The sequence below is a fragment of the Lygodium microphyllum genome, chromosome 15, assembly GCF_053477565.2.
Source record: "Lygodium microphyllum isolate KBCC chromosome 15, Lygodium_microphyllum_v1.1.10, whole genome shotgun sequence".
In the NCBI taxonomy this organism is placed as follows: Eukaryota; Viridiplantae; Streptophyta; class Polypodiopsida; order Schizaeales; family Lygodiaceae; genus Lygodium; species Lygodium microphyllum.
In genome coordinates this window covers 53,813,882-53,832,797 of record NC_141149.1, presented here as the reverse complement: position 1 = coordinate 53,832,797, position 18,916 = coordinate 53,813,882, and the positions used below count along the sequence as shown (strand labels likewise).

The 18,916-nt window shown below is 40.9% G+C and overlaps 1 pseudogene; it reads right to left on the bottom strand.

The window, feature by feature from the left end:
- Positions 1-2,480: 2,480 nt before the first annotated feature.
- LOC148024531 (autophagy-related protein 8C-like pseudogene) lies at positions 2,481-2,840 on the bottom strand (annotated as a pseudogene).
- Between the last annotated feature and the right edge of the window lie 16,076 nt (positions 2,841-18,916).

Below are 18,916 nucleotides of genomic sequence, written 5' to 3'. Positions count from 1 at the left end.
CTCATCAATTTCAGCATAATGCATAGGCTGAACCCTCTTCTCTACCTGTGGCAAAACAGAAGCATTATCAACCATAACCTCATCATCATCCTCATCCAACTCTCCAATCAAAACTCCCTGTGTATCAGTGGTAGCCAATGCATGTCTCTTCCTCTTCAGGACCTCCTGAAACTAATCCTGAAACTCTCTTTTTGAGATGCCCAAAATCTCAGAAATAGTGAAAGTCACCTCACTACCAAGTATTTTATCATTAAAGATTTTCTTCATGTCTGTAGATGTCTCAATGTCGGACATTAATCTGAATCCTGGCTGCTTTCTCTCTCTAGGCTCTTGCCTCTTTTCCCTCTTTTGAGCATCCTCCATCTGTCGATCTGGCCCTGATCTTGAAGACGGTCCTGCAGTAGGTGGAGAAACAAACTCACCCCCTCTAGTCTTCTTAGCTGCACTTGGATTTTCTTCATCCCTCTTATGTTTCTCCTCAACAAGTACATCTGCACCATGAGATTTAGCCAAATAAGCATAAATAGAATACCTGTCAACAGGCGAGTCCCAACCTGTCTCTGATCTGATGCTAGAGCCTGCGCTAGTCAAAACAGTTTGCTGAATTTTCCCCTTGTTTGCAGTCTCCATAGCATAAGTCCATAGTGCGGACTGAGTCTCCGATCCCTTCTCAATCTGTACTCCATATGCAGAAGCATCACCTCTAGCCGTCACATAAGAAGTATGCGCAGCCATGTCCTCCACTAACTTCTTCATTCCACCTTTACCAAAGTTGGTAGCAAGTGGAGCTCCTATTTCAGTCAACCAGATCTTACCATCTTGGCCCCAATATACCAAATTCTGCCTCCTTGCATCCTGGAAAGAGTCACAATCCCTGCAATGCTGATGCTCCGTACTATCACACCAAATACATCTCCGATCTCTCCTAGGAGCACTAGGAGCACTCCTAGGTGCAGTAGGAGCACTAGAAGAAGTAGTAGGCACAGTTGAAGCAAAGTGCTCCTTCAACTTTCCCACTAACTGTGCTTTGACTGACTCAAGTGTCAAATCTGTGATGCCTTTGATTATGTCATCAATAGAGGTAGGCACCGATGGAGCGGATGGTTTTGGAGCAGAAGGTGTAGGCATCGGTCATGGAACGGGAGGAATAGGTGGAGTGGAAATAGTAGGCACTGGCATAGGCCAAGAAACTGGCTGAGGAGGAGAAGAAATAACAGGGATAGAAGTAGGCATAGGAGCAGATGATGGTGTAGGTGTCATGGAACCATTCTGTAGGCGAGTCTTCCATATCCTCCTCTTGGTCAATGTCGAGACTGCATCCTGAGCATCCTGCCAATCAGTTTTAAGACCCATAGGCTTTGTGCGATCTTCAAGAAGCTCACCCAATTCTTCTTGAAGAGCAGGATCTGCAGCTTGCAAGAAAAGTTCAACTTTTTCAACATCCAATGCTCTTTGTTCAATAGCATCAAGCTGACTATACCTCTCTTCGAATTCTCGAATCAACTCCGAAGCAGCAAGACCTTTGTTTGGCATGTAGACCCACTCTCGGAATGACCGCCGAGTAGCCATACCAAAGTCCTCAAGGAAATATTCTTCTTTTAGAGCCTTCTTAAAATCTTGCCAATGTGTATTTTGAATAAAAAGATCAGTCACTTTTGTCCTCAAAGCAGGTGTGACAAGACGAAGGAAGTACTTACTCATAAGTCTAGCAGGAACTCCAAAAAACCCCATCTTGATCTCATATGTCTTCAAATATGCTGAAACATTACGCCCGTCAAATAGCTTCTTCTCACTCTCAACTGCTTCAATAGCCTTAGTCGCGCTGTTTGCATTCTCCTGCTCTGAATAGAGTTGCCTTTGCTGAGACAACAGCTGTTGATGCAATTGTTGTTGCTGCTGCATATACATTTGTGTTTGCTGATTTTGGAGCTGCATATACATGGACATATTCTGCAAAATCTGTTTTAGATCCTCCGTTGAAGTACTTGACGCAGCAGTCATTGATGGAGCTGAAGTAGACACAGCTGGAGTTGTAGAAGAAGCTGGAATAGAGGCTGAAGTATCTCCCATCCTGAAATTTCTGCGACGCTTTCACGTCGGGTTCACCAAAGATGTCGAAGGGTTTTGAAAGCAATGTCGCAACTTTAGAAGTCCTTCATAAATTTCAGAATAGAAGATCTATCAAACAAGTAAGCAAGATTGGAAAATGGTGCCAAGTCTCTGTTTAATTTCTGTTAATAACAAAATAAGGGTTCAAGATAAAGAAATCGGTTCATTCAGTTCATCCTGCCCGAATCCAAGAAAGAAAATAGAAAATCCATTAACTCTTTTTCTTTCATCCTTGTTCTAGCCTTTATAATCTTCCCTTGATAAGTTTTGAACTTAAGGGTGATGATAAGAATTCAAGAATATGTTATTATGTTATGACTCCAATGTCCTGCGAACACCCTCATCATTGTACGCTCTTCATATGTATGGTTTTAGCATAAACCAATGGTGTTATCTCCACTGTTTGTAACATAAAGAAAGCCATCCTCATCTTTATGCTCCTCATAGATGGCCAACATAATTGCAGCAGTAGACGGAAGAACATTGTCTACAAAGATGAAGATTGCTTTCTCTGCATTAAATTTGATCCTCTTCCAAATAACATAGACAAATTGACCAACAGTAAGGTCAACTGGTACAAGGTACTTCTTCTTATCTATGTCTGGAATGTCACTTCTTTCAGCTTTTTCAACTATTACAGGAATCCTGTCGGAATACTTCTCACGAATCCTAGAGGCTTCAACTTTCCTCTTCTCTAGATCATGTTCCTCTTTAAAAGAGCTCTAGGTCATTTCACTCGGCCACTTCTTTGCACAGATAACATCTGAGGACGACATAATTTTCTTGCACTAATAACCTGTTGAGAGTACTGAGCAAGTATGATTCCAATGAATTGGGGGGTATTACACATCCTATAGGCAGTCCCTCAGGAATCCGCATTGCACGCATTCTTGTGGAGATGTTCAGACTGAGTCTGCCAGTTGTTCGGTGGTTTGAGGTTGCTGATGACGACACAATGGCAAAAAGAGAAGGTGTGAATCCAGCGATCACTAGAACCTAGACGGAAACCTCCATCGCCTGTTTAACGTTTCTGAAAGAAGCCGAACAGGACGGAAGTTCCTTCCGCTTAATCTACATTTTCCTCTTCTCAACTTCTGAGCCTGTTCTTTGTTGATGTGTTTTATCACAACTTCCTCCGTCGAAGCAGAAATTCAGCTTTATGACCCATGACCTGAGTATCACTTCATCCTCTTCCAGGTGCACTGTTGGAGAAAGTGAAGTTTCAATTACAGAAGTTGTAATTCTGAACTAAGGAACTTATTTCGTCATGGTTGTTTATCACGACGTTTCGTTCCTCCCCTTCGATCCCTGCTCTTCGCCTTCAGTCCAAGCCCACAACTCAGCAGTTGCAGAGAAAACCAATTTCGCAGTTGCAGAGCTTCTCGGTTACTCGTCTTCCTGTCCGTCCTTCTCTTCCCTCATCATCCCCTATTTTCTTCATCCTGAACTCCTCTTCTTCCCTCGTCCAGTGCAGAGTACCATCCTCCTTTCTTCCCTTGTTTCAATCCTCCAATCCTCTCCCTTGCATACGACTCAGCACTCCCTTTTAATTCTTCTGTCTTCCCCTTTCTCTGTCTGCACTCCTCCTCTTTTTCCCCTAGATTAGCTTATTCCTTTCTCCCAAAGCGCGGCTCCTTTCCCCTAAAGCGTGGCTCTGTCCCAAAAAAAGCAAAAACTCTTGAGTGTTACACAAAAACCACCAGCTTAATGACAGGCCCAACCTCGAAGTTGCGTAGATTAGAAGATCTTAATATTTCTTGCCAGCAGCAACCAAAGCAATATGGCTGATGAGATCCACCACTCGGTTGCTGTAGCCCCATTCATTGTCAGACCATGCCACAAACTTCATAAATTTGTTTTGTTCAGAGCAATGCCTGCCTTTGCATCAAAGATGCTGGACCTCTAATCTCCAACAAAGTCGGTAGAGACCACATCATCCTCAGTATATTCAAGGATCCCTTTCATTAAGCTTTCAGACGCAGCTTTGACTGCTGCCTTAACTTCATCGTAAAAAGCATCTTTTTTTTAGTTGGTAAGTCAAATCAACAACTAAAACTTTAGGAGTCGGAACTCTAAATGCCATGCCAGTCAACTTGCCATTTAGCACAGGTAGCACCTTTCCCACTGCCTTTTGAGTTGCAGTAGTTGCATAGACCTTAGTCATCAGACCCTCAATAATTCCAAACTCTTCGTGTATAACCTTTGCAAGCGAAGCTAGACAGTTCATTGTACAACTGGCATTTGATACAATTTGCATCCCTGGTTTGTATTTTTCCTCATTAACACCCATCACAACATTGGGGCAACTGCAGAAGGTGCTGATATGATTACTTTCTTTGTAGCTTTTAAAGCACAGACAAGTGTAATACTATCCAGAGAGATATCCTCCTCGTGCATTTGTTTGAATAGTTGTAATGTCTTCTCTCCTTGACCCAGTTCAACATAGACTGAAAGCAACCCTTCATGCTCGCTACTATACTCATATGCAGAGCATAAATGCAATCACAACAACTAAGTATGCACAAAGTATCAAATCGCACACACAACTTTCGGGTGGTTTTCACACCTCGAATGCGCAGCAATACGACAACGCCAATTTGAGAAGAAAAAATGGTGAAAACACGAGTGTGACATTTTGCCGCAAAGAGTTTGAGAGAAAGGGAATAAGAGAGAGCAAAAGAGATTGTTGCTTTGGAAGGGAGAGGAAGAGGAAGGGAGAAAGAAAGAGAAGGAGAGCTTCTCACCGCCATCGCTATCGCTGGCACTGTTCTCGAAGAAGAGGGAGAAGCGCACAAAGGAGAAAGAGGGGATGTCATGAAGAGGAGACGAGGAATCCATCCTCGGGCCTTTATGGTAAGTAGGTTGCCTCCTCCTAGTTTATTCTTGTTCTTAGGAGTGGGATGGATGGAGTGCCTGAAACTGTCCACCCTTGGAAGGCATGACTTTGTCTATACCATCAATACCAGAGGAGACAAGTAGTCTTTCGGACCTTTCTCCAATCTATGGAACCTGAGATGGAGGTAATCATTGATGCATTGATGCCCATGGATGCCGAGGCATCTAATCCGCTAACAGAGGAAGTATTGATACCATTATATGTTAGGTGCTGAGTATCTCACATGAAGACACTGTTTGCACTCCTAAGTGTGCAGGCAAATACAGGTGGAGCAATATGATTGTGATCAAGTTCTTCAGGTACATTCTACGTACGCTGCGTTGTTTTTTTTTTCGGAATCATTATAAAAAGCACTTATGCTTTTTCAAGGTGTTTTATAAAATTTTTCCAGGTTGCTAAAGTATCATATATTATCACTTGGAAATACCATGCCTGAGTCTCATGATGATGCACGACATGTTTTACAAAAGCTTGGCATAGACTAGAATAGCATCCATACATGTGTTAACGATTGCGTGCTGTTTTGAGGAGAGTACGTGACTATGGAGACATGTCGAAAGTGTGGTGCTCACAGGTAGCAAGGAATATATGATAGTGAGCATGCTTTTGAAGACCAGGCCCCAAGAAAAAGACCCACACATCGTGTTTCCTAAGCTTTTTAGGCTCTCATTGCAATAAGAGAATATCTTCTAGAGACAATGCAATACAATCCCCAACTACTAGCATAAAGTGGAAATCCTTGAAGTAAAGCATACCTTCTATAATTTCCATAAGCTTGAAAAACAATCAAAATGGGAGTCTGATTTAGATACTACACACCTACAACTTTCATAATCCCAACCTCCTTAGTAGGAAATACCAGTTGGATGTGAGGAGAAATGAGAAAGCCCTCTATATATGTATCACATTGTAGACCAATGAGAGATAGGGTAGAGTAGAGCCCCGAGGGGTGCACCTTTTGGAACATGTACAATACCATGTGAGTTCAAAAGAATGGGTATTTTACTTGGTAAAATTTACGAATTATATTTACAAAAGAGATTTTTAAATTACAAGTTGTAAAAAATTTGTAAGTTTAGTAAAGTAAAAGGGATCACTTTATGCCCTTATAGCATGTAATGAAAGGGTACTTCTCAATATCCTTTGAACCATGTTATATAGATTATTTTTTACAGGTGTACTCCTTGAGGGGGGGTAGAGGGTAGAGCACTTCATAACCCTGAGGGGTTCATATATGTAAACCCTCTATATCATGTGAAAATAATGTGTATTCATGGTCCATTTAGAAATACCCTTACTTATGAATTAAGTTTTTGGATGTAATAACTTACTCCCCCCTCCAACTTTGTTAGCTAAAATAATTTAGCTTTCTTCTTAGTTCTCTAAAATACATCAACTAATGGCTCTTGTAGGATGAAAAAAATCAGTGCCCAACCCTTTCTACTACATAAAACAACAATCTCATGAGACATATCCATGGAATAAACTTGCACAAAATTGGAATCATTTTGCACCTCTATTTTTAGTATGCTTTCAATATTTGTAATAGTTTCTACACAAGATAGCAAATCATACATCCCATCAATGCATTCATCATCCTGGAAAAAACCTACTCTTTCAATTCCTTTTCTTTCTTGCATACATATTACCTAGTAGATCAAGGCAACTCTACAACCTTATGAAAAAAAACACAACTCAATTGAAAGACTAATACATCTTGAAGAAAAAGCATCACTACCAGGAGTTGGGAGTTTTTTTCCTTCCTGTACCATGGTTGTCTAACAAGATAGAGGTACCTAATGAAAATTTGACTCTTTTACAAGTAGAGAGAAATCCCACAATGTATCTCTATTTTGTAGGTGATTCACGCAAACTATCATAAACTACACATCTCTTTTCTCATCTTTGCTTTAGACCATTGTCGGAGGGGTTTTTGTCGAAAGGTCGAATCCACAGGGGATCAGAAGTAGAAGGAAGTAGAGATAGGAGATGAAAGAGAAGATAGAGAATACCCAAGTGGTAAACACTACAAAAACAAATCACAATGAATTGAATCAATATGTATTGAAAGAACCTGGAATCTTCACACTACTCAGAAGCAATCTCCAGGCATTACATCTCCTAGAGCTTCTTTGTAGAACAAAATATGCATAAAAATTACAGCTCCTTCTCTGCTGCTCGGAACCCAAATCTAATGGCTTCATTGGCTCCGAAAGGGGGGTAAAACCCCAGGACGACACCTAATCACAGATCTCCCAAATCACTTCTTCTTCTTCTTTTTTCTCAATCTGTAGTTTTCAGCTTGTTTACAGCAATCACAACGCGCACGATTTTGTCAATCTGTCTTTTTATGAAAAATCTCCTAAATTGCTGAAAAAGCAACTAGCTTTTTATATGCCATCCTAATCTAGAAGCTTTTTTTAACTTTTTCAAAATTTTACAATAAATAATATAAAAAATAGACTAAAATTATCCAAAAACCTAGTATTTTTGGATAATCCATGCAACTCACACTAGTACTAATGGCTCAAATCACATCGACTCTCTAGATTAATAAAGAAGTCGGATGATGATGCATTCCAAACTTTTTCACACTGTGTTCTCATAACATCATGACATCCACCCCCTCTGAATCTGCACATCCTCTAGTATGTGCCAAAATCCTAGTTGTCACGGGATTTTGAGTCCTCATCCTCTACAACCATATCCTTTACTTCTTCATCTTCCATATCTTCCTGGCTAGCCCCTATATCATGACCACTATTTTCTTCCAATTTTGGCAACTCATAGGTAGTAGATTCCCGCCTTTTGAATAATTTGATTCTTTTTCCTACTACCGAAAGTTTGATGGCTGTCCCATCCAGCTCATTTAATGCATAAGTAGCATTATCAAACACTTGTCTTACCACATAGGGTCTAAACCATATTTTGGAAACTTTATGCATGGCACTATGCTAGTTATCTAAACTGCTATCATAAACCAATACCCAATCCCCATCTTGAATGGTTCTTGGTCTCAGTCTATGCCTTTTGTCAAACTGTTTCTTGTTTTGTATCCTTGCTGCCCTTAACTTTGCAATTGCTACCTCTATGTCTTCTGACTTTCTTTTCAACTATCTAATGCGTAAGGCCAACAAATCCTCTCGATTCAACTCCTCCTCCCAAGGTAACACACTCCATGTGATTGTCATCTCTTCTATCAGCATGATAGGTTTTTGACCATACATAATTTTTGCATGCATATATCCTGTAACAGCACCATGAGTTGTTCTATCGGCCCACAAAGCATAAGGGAGCAATCATGGCCACTCTTTTACCTTCTCTCCACACGCTTTTGCCGATGCTTTAACAATAGGTGGGTGACCTCTTTCACTTTTTCCATTTCCTTCAAGGTTATAGGCTGATGTTAAAGCAAGCTTTATCCCCAACTGTGCAAAGAAATCATGAGCCTCATCTACATCCAGCTTACCCCTATCTGCTGTAATTTTTCCCACACAGCCATATCAACAAAAGATCTCTTTTAAGAGAAAAGTACATACGGCACTTGTCATCTTAGTACGTAGAGCTCTCCCTTCCACTTGATTAGTCAAGTCTTCATGAGCAAGCACAAGATATCTCATTTGCCAAAGACCTGTAGGCATTGTGACCAAATCCACCACCCACTTAAAATAAAGAGACAATGGATATGTGGGTTGCAATCCATCCCAATGTCTCACAGTTGAATACATTTGACATGTCGTACATGTTTCCACAAAGTGAGCAACATCCTTGTACATACCCTGCCACCAATATCTTTCTTTGATCTTTGTAAAAGTACCCCAAACACCTCTATGACCAGCCCATAAGCTTTCATGAAATTCTTGCATAATAGTTACTTGTGAAGCTCTATCACCCAAAACTTGCAATGGCATACCCTGTTTCTTTTTAGCATGTTTCCATAAGTATCCATCTTTTAAGAAAAATCCATAGTCTTTCCTCTTGATCTTCTTAAACTCCTCATCTGACCATTCATCTCTTTTTGTTAATGTATTGAGATATTGACCAATTCTCAGCCACTCTCTTGCATATTTATCTTCCAGAAACACTTCTACACAAGATGCAAAACAACTAAAGTGTCTTCTCTTTGTTGTCCAAGCTTTTGTTAATGCTGTAGCAACACCTTGCATTGCTAAATTCAGCCATAAGAAAGTCATCTTCTTCCTCCTCATCCATCATCCCATCTTCATTCTCATAGTGTGCTCAAGATAACATGTCTGACTGGGTTATCTCTTCCTACAATATGCTGAAATTTAGGGTTCAAAGATTTGATGTATGCAATCCACCGGAGCATAGCAATGTCCAGCGTAGCACAACTAGTAATCATACCCAATACCGGCAAACAATCAGTCTCAATGACTACATGAGCATCCATAAAATACTCCTTATCACATTTAAGGGTTTTCACAATTTCCCATAATTCTCTTTTCACCTGTGGATATCTTCTTTGTCATTCAGTCAATACTTTTGCACCAAAGCGTATTGCATATCTTTGCCCTTCCTCATCATCTTGCCCAATTGCCCATCCAATCCCAATTGGGCTTGTATCAACAATAATAATGATAGGCTTTCCATGTGAATAGTTAGCCTTTCTCAACATAGGAGTAGATTTTAAGAGTTACTTCAATTTCTTCGTTGCTTTCTGATGCTTCCTTTCCCAATGAAATTTCTGACATTTCCTTAGAAGTTGATAAAGAGCATCGGCTACATGTGCGAAGTGAGGAATCCATATCAAATAGAATACACATGCACCCAAGAATCTACGCACCTCTGATACATTCGTGCATACATCTCGCATTCTATTAATCCCATCTATTTTTGCTGGTGATGACCTTTGCCCATAAGGCCCACACATATGCCCAACAATCAAAACCTCTTCAACTCCAAAGACTAACTTTTGTCTAGAAAGAGTTAAATGCACCTCTTCTAGATGTGTCAAAATCCTCTCACAATCCACAATATGGTCTGCAACAAACTGACTGCATCCATGAGCATCCATCTCTTCATTCTTTTCATCCACCCACTGGACACCCTTTATTGGAACATCATCCAAGAAGGGCATAGTCAATTGTGGTATAAAATCCGTGAGTACCCTATTCATAGCATTTGTCATGTGTGCCACTGAATTTGTTGCACCCTGTTGGAGAGTACACATCCGTACTAACCCCAAAGGAGTCTTCATGGTTGTAATATCCCTTCTTTCAATTGCAAGCTGAAACTAATCATAACTCGAGTAAAGATCACCCAAAGAATAGATCACTCTACCTGCAAAAGCCTCTGCAAATTCATCAACCACAGGACCTGCACCCACATTTCTTATGGTCACTTTATTGACTGGTTGCATGTCTTGAATAAATCTCAAAGCCCCATTCTTTTTGGGCACAGTAAACCAACGATTTGATTACAGGGCTGAAGAAGGCTCCAAGATCTTCATGTGAATCTTTTCATTTAGCAAATCCATCAGCTTTGGCAAGTAAGCTTTAGGCACTGGAATAGGCCTCAAGTTCCATGGTACATATGGCATAGCAAATATGACCATAGGAGAGACAACATTTGGATCCACACAACCTATTTCACTTGGTTGAAATGCAAATGTCTTCCCATGTCTAGCCAACATCTGCATAAAATAGTCTCTCTCAGTAGGCAAAAGAAACCCTTTTGCACCAACTTTCAATTCCTATAATGTTTCAGATGTAAACTGATGACCTATAGCTTTAGGATCCCGTAAGCTTGGCTACCTTGAAACTTTTTCATACATACCCTCGCTCTCTGGTGGAAGTGGCAAAGCAATTGGTTTCACCTTTTTGTCAATTGTCTTGTACTTTGTCTCTACAAGTGCTTTAGCCCCCCATTGTAATCCTTCTGATGAGCAAACAATGCTATAACATCATACATATCCAAAGAACATACTGACAACACTCTGTTTTAAGCCATATTTTCTACATGTATAGTTGCTGAAATTTCAGCCATAGTGTCAATAATATTCAGCCCATAAAAGATGCGTGAAATGCCATCATTTTCAGCTAACAACCCCAATGCTCTCAGTTTCTTAATAGCCCATTTCATAGATATGCGTTCAGCCCTACACATAGCTTCCATAGGCTTAAACCAACATGAATTGTTTGCTATAAACTAAGAATTACCAATAGTAAATACATGCTTCATTTCATCAAGAGGCAAGTACACTCACTGAACATTACTACTGTAGCCCCGCATTACAACAGTGCTTAATGAAAATCCAGATCTTTGAATTCCCTTGCATTTGGAACCAAAGGAGACTCTCAAAGCATATCCCGATTTCTAGGATGATTAACACAAACAGTAAGAAATTGGACTGCTTTTCTCCCATCCTTGCTTCTGACTCTTGCATAAGCAAAACCATCATCAAGCACCTTTGTTTCCATATGCACACCTGTAATATAGGGCTGTCCCAAAATCACTGCGTATGAGGAATTATCTTGCACAAAGAAGTGTTTCTCTTCCTATACATCACCAATTGTCACTTTTACATTAGGACATGTAGCATAGAGCTTCCCTGAAGAATGATTTGCAGTCCTCATTCACCAACCATGATCAGTGTCTATAGGCCATGCACCATTTTCATACAATCCAAGCTCAATGACATTTATCTCAAACCCATGGTCACATAAAGCAACACAAGGAGTTTCACGCTCCCCTATTTTCACTACCATTTCAGTGGTAGCTCTAGCCCAATGATTTCTTGTGTAGTGACTTCGAGGAATAAATCCTAGAGTCTCTTCTCCATATTGTTGCATTTGCCTTACCCCACCATGCATATTGCTACAAGACAATGCATTTTCAGCCACTTTCTTCTCTTTTCCACATGCTATCCATTGATTAGTAGCATCTTGCATAGATAATCATGTACTTACTTCATGCTCATATTCAGCCTGAATACCCAACAAACTAGTTTCCTCTTCAAATTGCAGCAATGCACTAGTGGTATCACCAAGAAACTGACACTTCCTTTTAATTATGTCAATGATCTCATCATGAAATTCTTGCTTGGCAATGCCAAACACCTCTCCCAAGGTAAATTCCACCCGACTGTCTAAGATCCGTTCTTCAAGAACCTTCTTAAGATTTGTGGCTGTCTCAATGCCAAATTGTAACTTATATCCTGGCTACTTGCCCTCATTTTTGCCCTCTTGTTTGTTATCCTGTTTTTGCTCTTGATTGATCTCTTCCATAACATGCTTGGGAGGTGGCTAATTTGTAGCTTTAGGATGATCCACAGTTCTTCTTGTCATTCTTTTAGATGTCCCTGCAATATCTTCATCTCTTTTTCATTTTTCTTCCACAAGTACATCCGTGTTTTGTACCTTTGCTAAATATGCATACATTGAATATGCATCTACCAGTGATTCCCAACCAGTTATGCCATGAATGTCTTGCCTTGCATGAGACATTTCACTATCAATGACCTTTCTCTTTTCAGCTGCATGTAAAGTATGTATCCATATATAAGTCTTTGGACCAACCATCACTTGGCCATGTATTCTATCCAACTGTAGACCAAAAGTAGAAGCATGTACCGTCACATAAGCATTTCGGACAACCAATTCTCCTAATAACTTTTGCATACCTTCCTTTCCAAAATTCAAAGCAAGAGGCAATCCCATTTCTTGTGCATGGGTCTTGCTATCTTTCCAAAAGATAAGTTGTCGTGCCAAGGCCTCCTAATAGGTAGCACAATCCTTTCTCTCGTGCTGCAAATTGTCACACCACATACATCTTTTTCCAGGCTTAGGGACTGTTGCCCGTCCCCTTTCCTCTTGTCCTTTTTCGTCCAATTTTACAACATTCAATTGAAGATCCCCCATCCCTTTGACCAATTCATCTAAGACATCCTCCCTAACAGAGGAAACAATAGTAGGTACAACCATAGGGTTAGCCACAGAAGCATGTGGCTTACTAGATACTTCAACTGTTTTGCCCATAATAGTGGGCAAGCTAGAGACTTGCAATCTTTCTCTTCTTCTATGCTTTTTGACAAGTGCAGTAACAGCTTCCTTGACATGTCTCCACTTTGTTTTCAAACCTGTCTCTATAGTCTGATCCTCCAGCAAATCATCAAGCTTCTCTTGAAGCTCATGATCAACTGTCTATAGAAACAATTCAATTTTCTAACTTGCAAGAGCTTGTTGTTTTGTGAGATCCAATTGCTCAAATCGACTTTCAAATTCTCTTAACAATTATGTAGCCAGAAGACCCTTATTGGATTGTATAACCCACTCCTGAAAAGTCTTGCACGTAATCAAATTGGTATCCTCAATATAAAATTCTTCCCTGAGTGTCTTCTTGAAGGCTACCGAGTCAGCATCCTGCAAGTATAATTCAGTAATCCGTGCTTTCAGTTCATGAATAGTAATGCATACGAAATACCGGCTCCATGTAGATTTAGCCACTCCAAACAATTCCATCTTCTGAGCATAGGTATGTACATATGCAGATACATTCCTACCATTGAGTAACTTCACCTCACACTCAAGTGCTTGCAAAGCATTCATCACAACACTTTCTATTTGAGCTGAAGCTTGCATCACATGTTATTGATGTTGTACCTGCATAAGCATATTCATATTTTGCACCAACTGTTGTAAAACATCACTGAAGATTGTATTTGAAGGCTCTCCCATCTTATCTTTCCTTCTTCTATGTGACGACCTTTCACATCGGGTTCACCAATGTCGGAGGGGTTTTTGTCGAAAGATCGAATCCACCGAGGATCAGAAGTAGAAGAAAGTAGAGATAGGAGATGGAAGCGAAGATAGAGAATACCCAAGTGGTACACATTACAAAAACAAATCACAATGAATTGAATCAATATGTATTGAAAGAACATGGAATCTTCGCACTACTGAGAAGCAATCTCCAGGCATTAGATCTCATGGAGCTTCTTCGTAGAACAAAACGTGCATAAAAAAATATAGCTCCTTCTCTGCTGCTCAGAACCCAAATTTGATGGCTCCGTTGGCTCCGAAAGGGGGGGTAAAACCCTAGGACATAGACACTTGGTCATGGATCTCCTAGATCACTCCTTCTTTTTGTTCAATCTGCAATTTTCAGCCTGTTTACAACGATCGCGACACACATGATTTTGTCAATCTGTCTTTTTTATGAAAAATCTCCTAACTAACTGAAAAAGCAACTAGCTTTTTGTATGCCATCCTAATCTAGAAGCTTTTTTAAACTAATTTTTCGTATTTGTACAATAAATAATATAGAAAATAGACTAAAATGATCTAAAAGTCTAGTATTTTTGGATAATCCATGCAACTCACACTACTACTAATGGCTCAGATCACATTAACTCTCTAGATCAATAAAGAAGTCGGATGATGCATTCCATACTTTTTCACACTATGTCCTCATAACATCACGACACCGTGCATATGCATATAACTTTGTTTCAATTCATACTTCAATGATAAAGGGTTGTCCCAAAACATCATAAGAACATGAATCCTACAAAAAGAAAATGATAATCATTCTAAACATCCCCTGTGGAGACCCTCATATTCGAATATACTACGTATAGTTCTCATGTACTCTTATTGCTGACCATCGACAAGAAAAGAGAGGTATAGCGTGACGGCAGGTAGCAACCCAGGAATAGCGGTGTCGCTATTTGCGCCCCACAGGGAAAAAAAACAGGCCGAAACCTGAGCGTGTTTCATTTCGCGCGTTTTAGTGAGACATTTCGAGAGGGAGAGCGCAAGAGAGAGCAACTGTCTTGCATAGGGTGAGAGAGGGAGAGGAAGAAGGCTTGCCGCCGTCACCGCCACTGCTGCCGTTCGCGAAGGAGAGGAGGAGCCTTCATCGTGAAGAGGAGCCGTCAAACCCTCTCCATATCTCATCGGTGAGTTCATTCTCTTCTTCTTTTGCTTGTTTTGGAGAGGAAATGAGAGAGAAAGAGAGGGAGAGGGAGAGGGAGGGAGAGGGAGAAAGACAAAGAGAGGGGGAGAGAAAGAGAAAGAGAAAGAGAGGAAGAGGGAGGGGGGAGGAAATGAGAGAGGGAGAGGGAGAGGGATGGGGAGGAAATGAGAGAGGGAGAGGCATAGGGAGAGGGATGGGGAGGAAATAAGAGAGGGAGAGGGAGGGAGAGTGCATTCTCTCTCTCTTTTACTTTTGCTTATATGATTTGTGTATATATATTGAGAGAGGGAGAGAAAATGAGAGAGAAAGAGAGGGAGAGGGAGAGGGAGGGGGAGGGAGGGGGAGGGAGGGAGAGAGAGAGAGAAAGAGAGGGAGGGAGAGGGAGAGGGAGGTAATGGAAGAGGGAGGGGAATGAAATGAGAGAACGAGAGGGAGGGAGAGTGTATTCTCTCTCTTTTTTATTTATTTTTTGTATAATTTGTATATCATGAGAGAGGGAGAAGAAATGAGGGAGAGGGATGTTGAGATATCGAGCTCCACTCGTGATACGCCAGGGTGACCGTTGTGTATTTATGTCACCGACTTGTCAGTTGCAGACGTGGTTGATACACCGACCATGAATAATAGCTACATGATAGCTATCCTTATCTACTCTAGTTCTTGGCTCAGTTAGTATGCCACCTTAGTTAGTTGAGTTTGGTTTGAGACCCATATAGAGGGTTCTTCTATTTCTTTGTACTAGAGTTCTTTTGGCTTACACAACTAAGAAGAGGAAAACTGTTTTCAGCCTCCACCCTTGTGTGTATTCCCCCATTGTGCAAGCAAGAAAGCTACAAGTGAGACTCCTTCCTTCTCTCCCACAATCTTGACATTGTATCAGAGCCTTGTTCGTGGTAAGGAGCTCAAGAAAGCAAGCCAAGCTCGCGGTGTTCTGGTAAGAGGAGCAGTGTTGCTTTCATTTTCTGTTTTGGGAGCAGATCTCTGCAGGTAGCACAGCCGGAAATTGCAAGAGTGCATTGTCTCAGGTTGAGACGCCCTTCGCGGTGAAGCAAGAGGGTAGTATATGCTGTGGGATAGAGCTTTAGCTCTTGGCGACCCTGTTTTTTTTATTTGAGGCCATTTCGGGGCCTGTTTTGGAGGCGGAAGTTTTCTGCACGCACTCAGAAAAAGGCCCAGTTTTATGCTGTGCAGCCACTGTTCTACAGGTCGGTGAATAGTTACTGTAAAGATTGCATTGTATGCTTGTGCGCAGAGACATTGGGAGTTACAGAATCATCCATGTTGCCTGTTGATGCAAAATCGTCACTAGGAAGTGACTGTGTGGTCAAATACCACTTTCGCCAGTTTTGCAGATTTTCCCTTGTGAGGGTGAAGCTGTGGTTTTTGCAGTCTTCTGTAATGGCATCTGATTCTCTTTCACAGATTGTCACTGAAAAGCTTGACAAGAACAACTTCCAAGCATGGAAGTTTAGAATGACAAATTTCCTTATGGGAAAAGGATATTGGGAATTTGTTGCAGGAAATGAAGAATAACCAGTTCTTCCTGATGTTCCCAATCAACAGCAAATGCAGGCATTCAAAGCATGGCATGAGAGAGCCAGGAAAGTTATGTACTGGCTGTCTATCAGCATTTCAGACTCTATGATTGTGCATATTCAGGATGCAAGTATGCCAAAGGAGGCATGGGATACTCTGTCAAAGATGTATAGCACAAATACGCAAGCTAGAAAAATGCAGCTCAAGCAAGAGTTGCACAATGTGCAAAGAGAAAATATGAGCATCAATGACTACCACATGAAGGTGAAGAAGATTGCAGATGCACTTGCTTCCATTGGGTCGCCAGTGGAAGATGATGATTTAGTTTCCGTGACCTTGAATGGTCTAGGAAAGGATTATGCATAGTTCCGAACATCCATTTCCGTCTGTGAAAGATTTCCTGATTTTGAGGAGTTGATTGCTCTTCTAATTTCTGAGGAGCAGAGAAATGGTGGTGCATCTTCTTCAGGAGGAACTTCAAAAGAAGCTGTCTTCTACTCAAATGCTGGAAGAGGTAGAGGCAGAGGTAGAGGAGGCCGATTTGGAGGCCGTGGTAGAAATCAGAATATGCAGCAAACTCAAGAAAACCAGTCCTACGGAGGAGGACGTGGTAACTCTAGAGGCAGGGGGAGCCAAAGAGGTCGTGGTGGATGGCAAAGAGGCCAAAATGCAAACAGTAATGTTGAATGCTACTATTGTGGTAAAATGGGTCATATGGCTAAAGACTGCTATAAAAAGCAGAATGACATCATGAATGGAAAACTGCAACAAGGAAATTATGCATCTTCTAGTAGACAGGGTGATGACAGAAATGAGCACTTGTTTATGGTGCAGCACATGAACAATTCTGTGACAAGTGCAGAAGAAAGCAATGATGTATGGTATGTTGACTCAGGTGCATCAAACCACATGACAGGTCATGCAGAATGGATGGAGGATGCAAGGAAAACGGAAAAACCAGGATTTATGGAGACTGGTGATGATACTGCACATCCTATTGTGCAGATTGGAAAAATTTCCTTGTCTATGCAGGATGGGACAAAGAAATACCTGTCCGATGTATTTCATGTCCCGAATATCACCAAGAATCTGGTTTGTGTCGGTCAAATGGTTGAGCAGGGCTTGCAGGTCAGATTTAATCCTCATGGATGCTTTGTTGAGGATATGAAAAATAAAGGTCGCTTGATAGCAAAAGGAAAGAAGAATGGCATAATGTTTACGTTGGATGCAGACATGTCTGAATTGAGTGTAGCAATGTTTGCACATGGGACCGCTGTAGTTGTAGATATTGATATCTGGCATAAACGCATTGGTCATGTTAATGTATAGCGACTTAAATCAATGTAGGCCCAAAATATTGTTGCAGGATTGCCAAAATTCAAGGTTGCAGAAATGCATAAGGTATGTGAAGCCTGTCAGTTTGGAAAACAGGCAAGGAAACCATTTGCTAGACATGTTCAAGAGAGTGAGAAGCCATTGGAATTAATCCACTCTGATGTGTGGACTACTAAAGCTGCATCTCTTGGAGGCTGTCATTATTTTGTCACTTTTATTGATGACTATAGCAGAAAAGTTTGGGTGTATTTTATGAAAAAGAAAAGTGAAGTTTTTGGGCATTTCAAAACCCTTAAAGCTATGGCTGAAAAAGAAACAGGTCTGCAAATAAAATGCCTAAGGTCAGATGGAGGGGGAGAGTACCTCTCAAATGAGTTTGCAAAGTTCTTGCAGGAGCATGGCATAAAGCAGCAATATTCATGCAGTTATACCCCACAACAAAATGGAATTGCAGAAAGGAAAAACATGCATATTGGAGAGGTATCTCGTGCCATGCTCAATGAAAAAGACTTGCCAGATTTTTATTGGGCTGAAGCAGTTGCTACAGCAGTCTACATAATGAACAGGACTCCCACTGCAGCAATACATGGAATGACTCCAGAGGAGAGGTATACTAGTAGGAAACCAGATATTTCTCATTTGAAAATTTTTGGTTGCATTTCCTATGTACATGTGCCAGATGAGCTGAGATCCAAGTTGGATCCAAAAGCTGAGAAGTGCATCTTTATTGGTTACTCTCTGCAGCAAAAAGGGTATAGATGCTATAACCCTTCTACTCGTAAGTTTACAGTGAGCAGAGATGTTTTTGATGAGATGAGTAGCTGGTATAAACTAGTAAATGTGATTGATGATGTAGATGCACAAAATGGTAATGCTGCACAGAATTCACAGCAGCAGTCACAAAATATTAGTGGACCTGGAGCGTCCTCTAGCAATGGTTCACATTCTTCGCCATAGACAGGCAGATTGAGATCAGGAGAATCTTCTCAAAGCAATGCAGATAGTGGTATGCAGGTATCACGAAAAGGAAAAGAGAAGGTTGATCAGCCCATGTTTGATGTGAATGCAGGTCACTCTTATGTGGATGGTGAATCCAATGGCTCA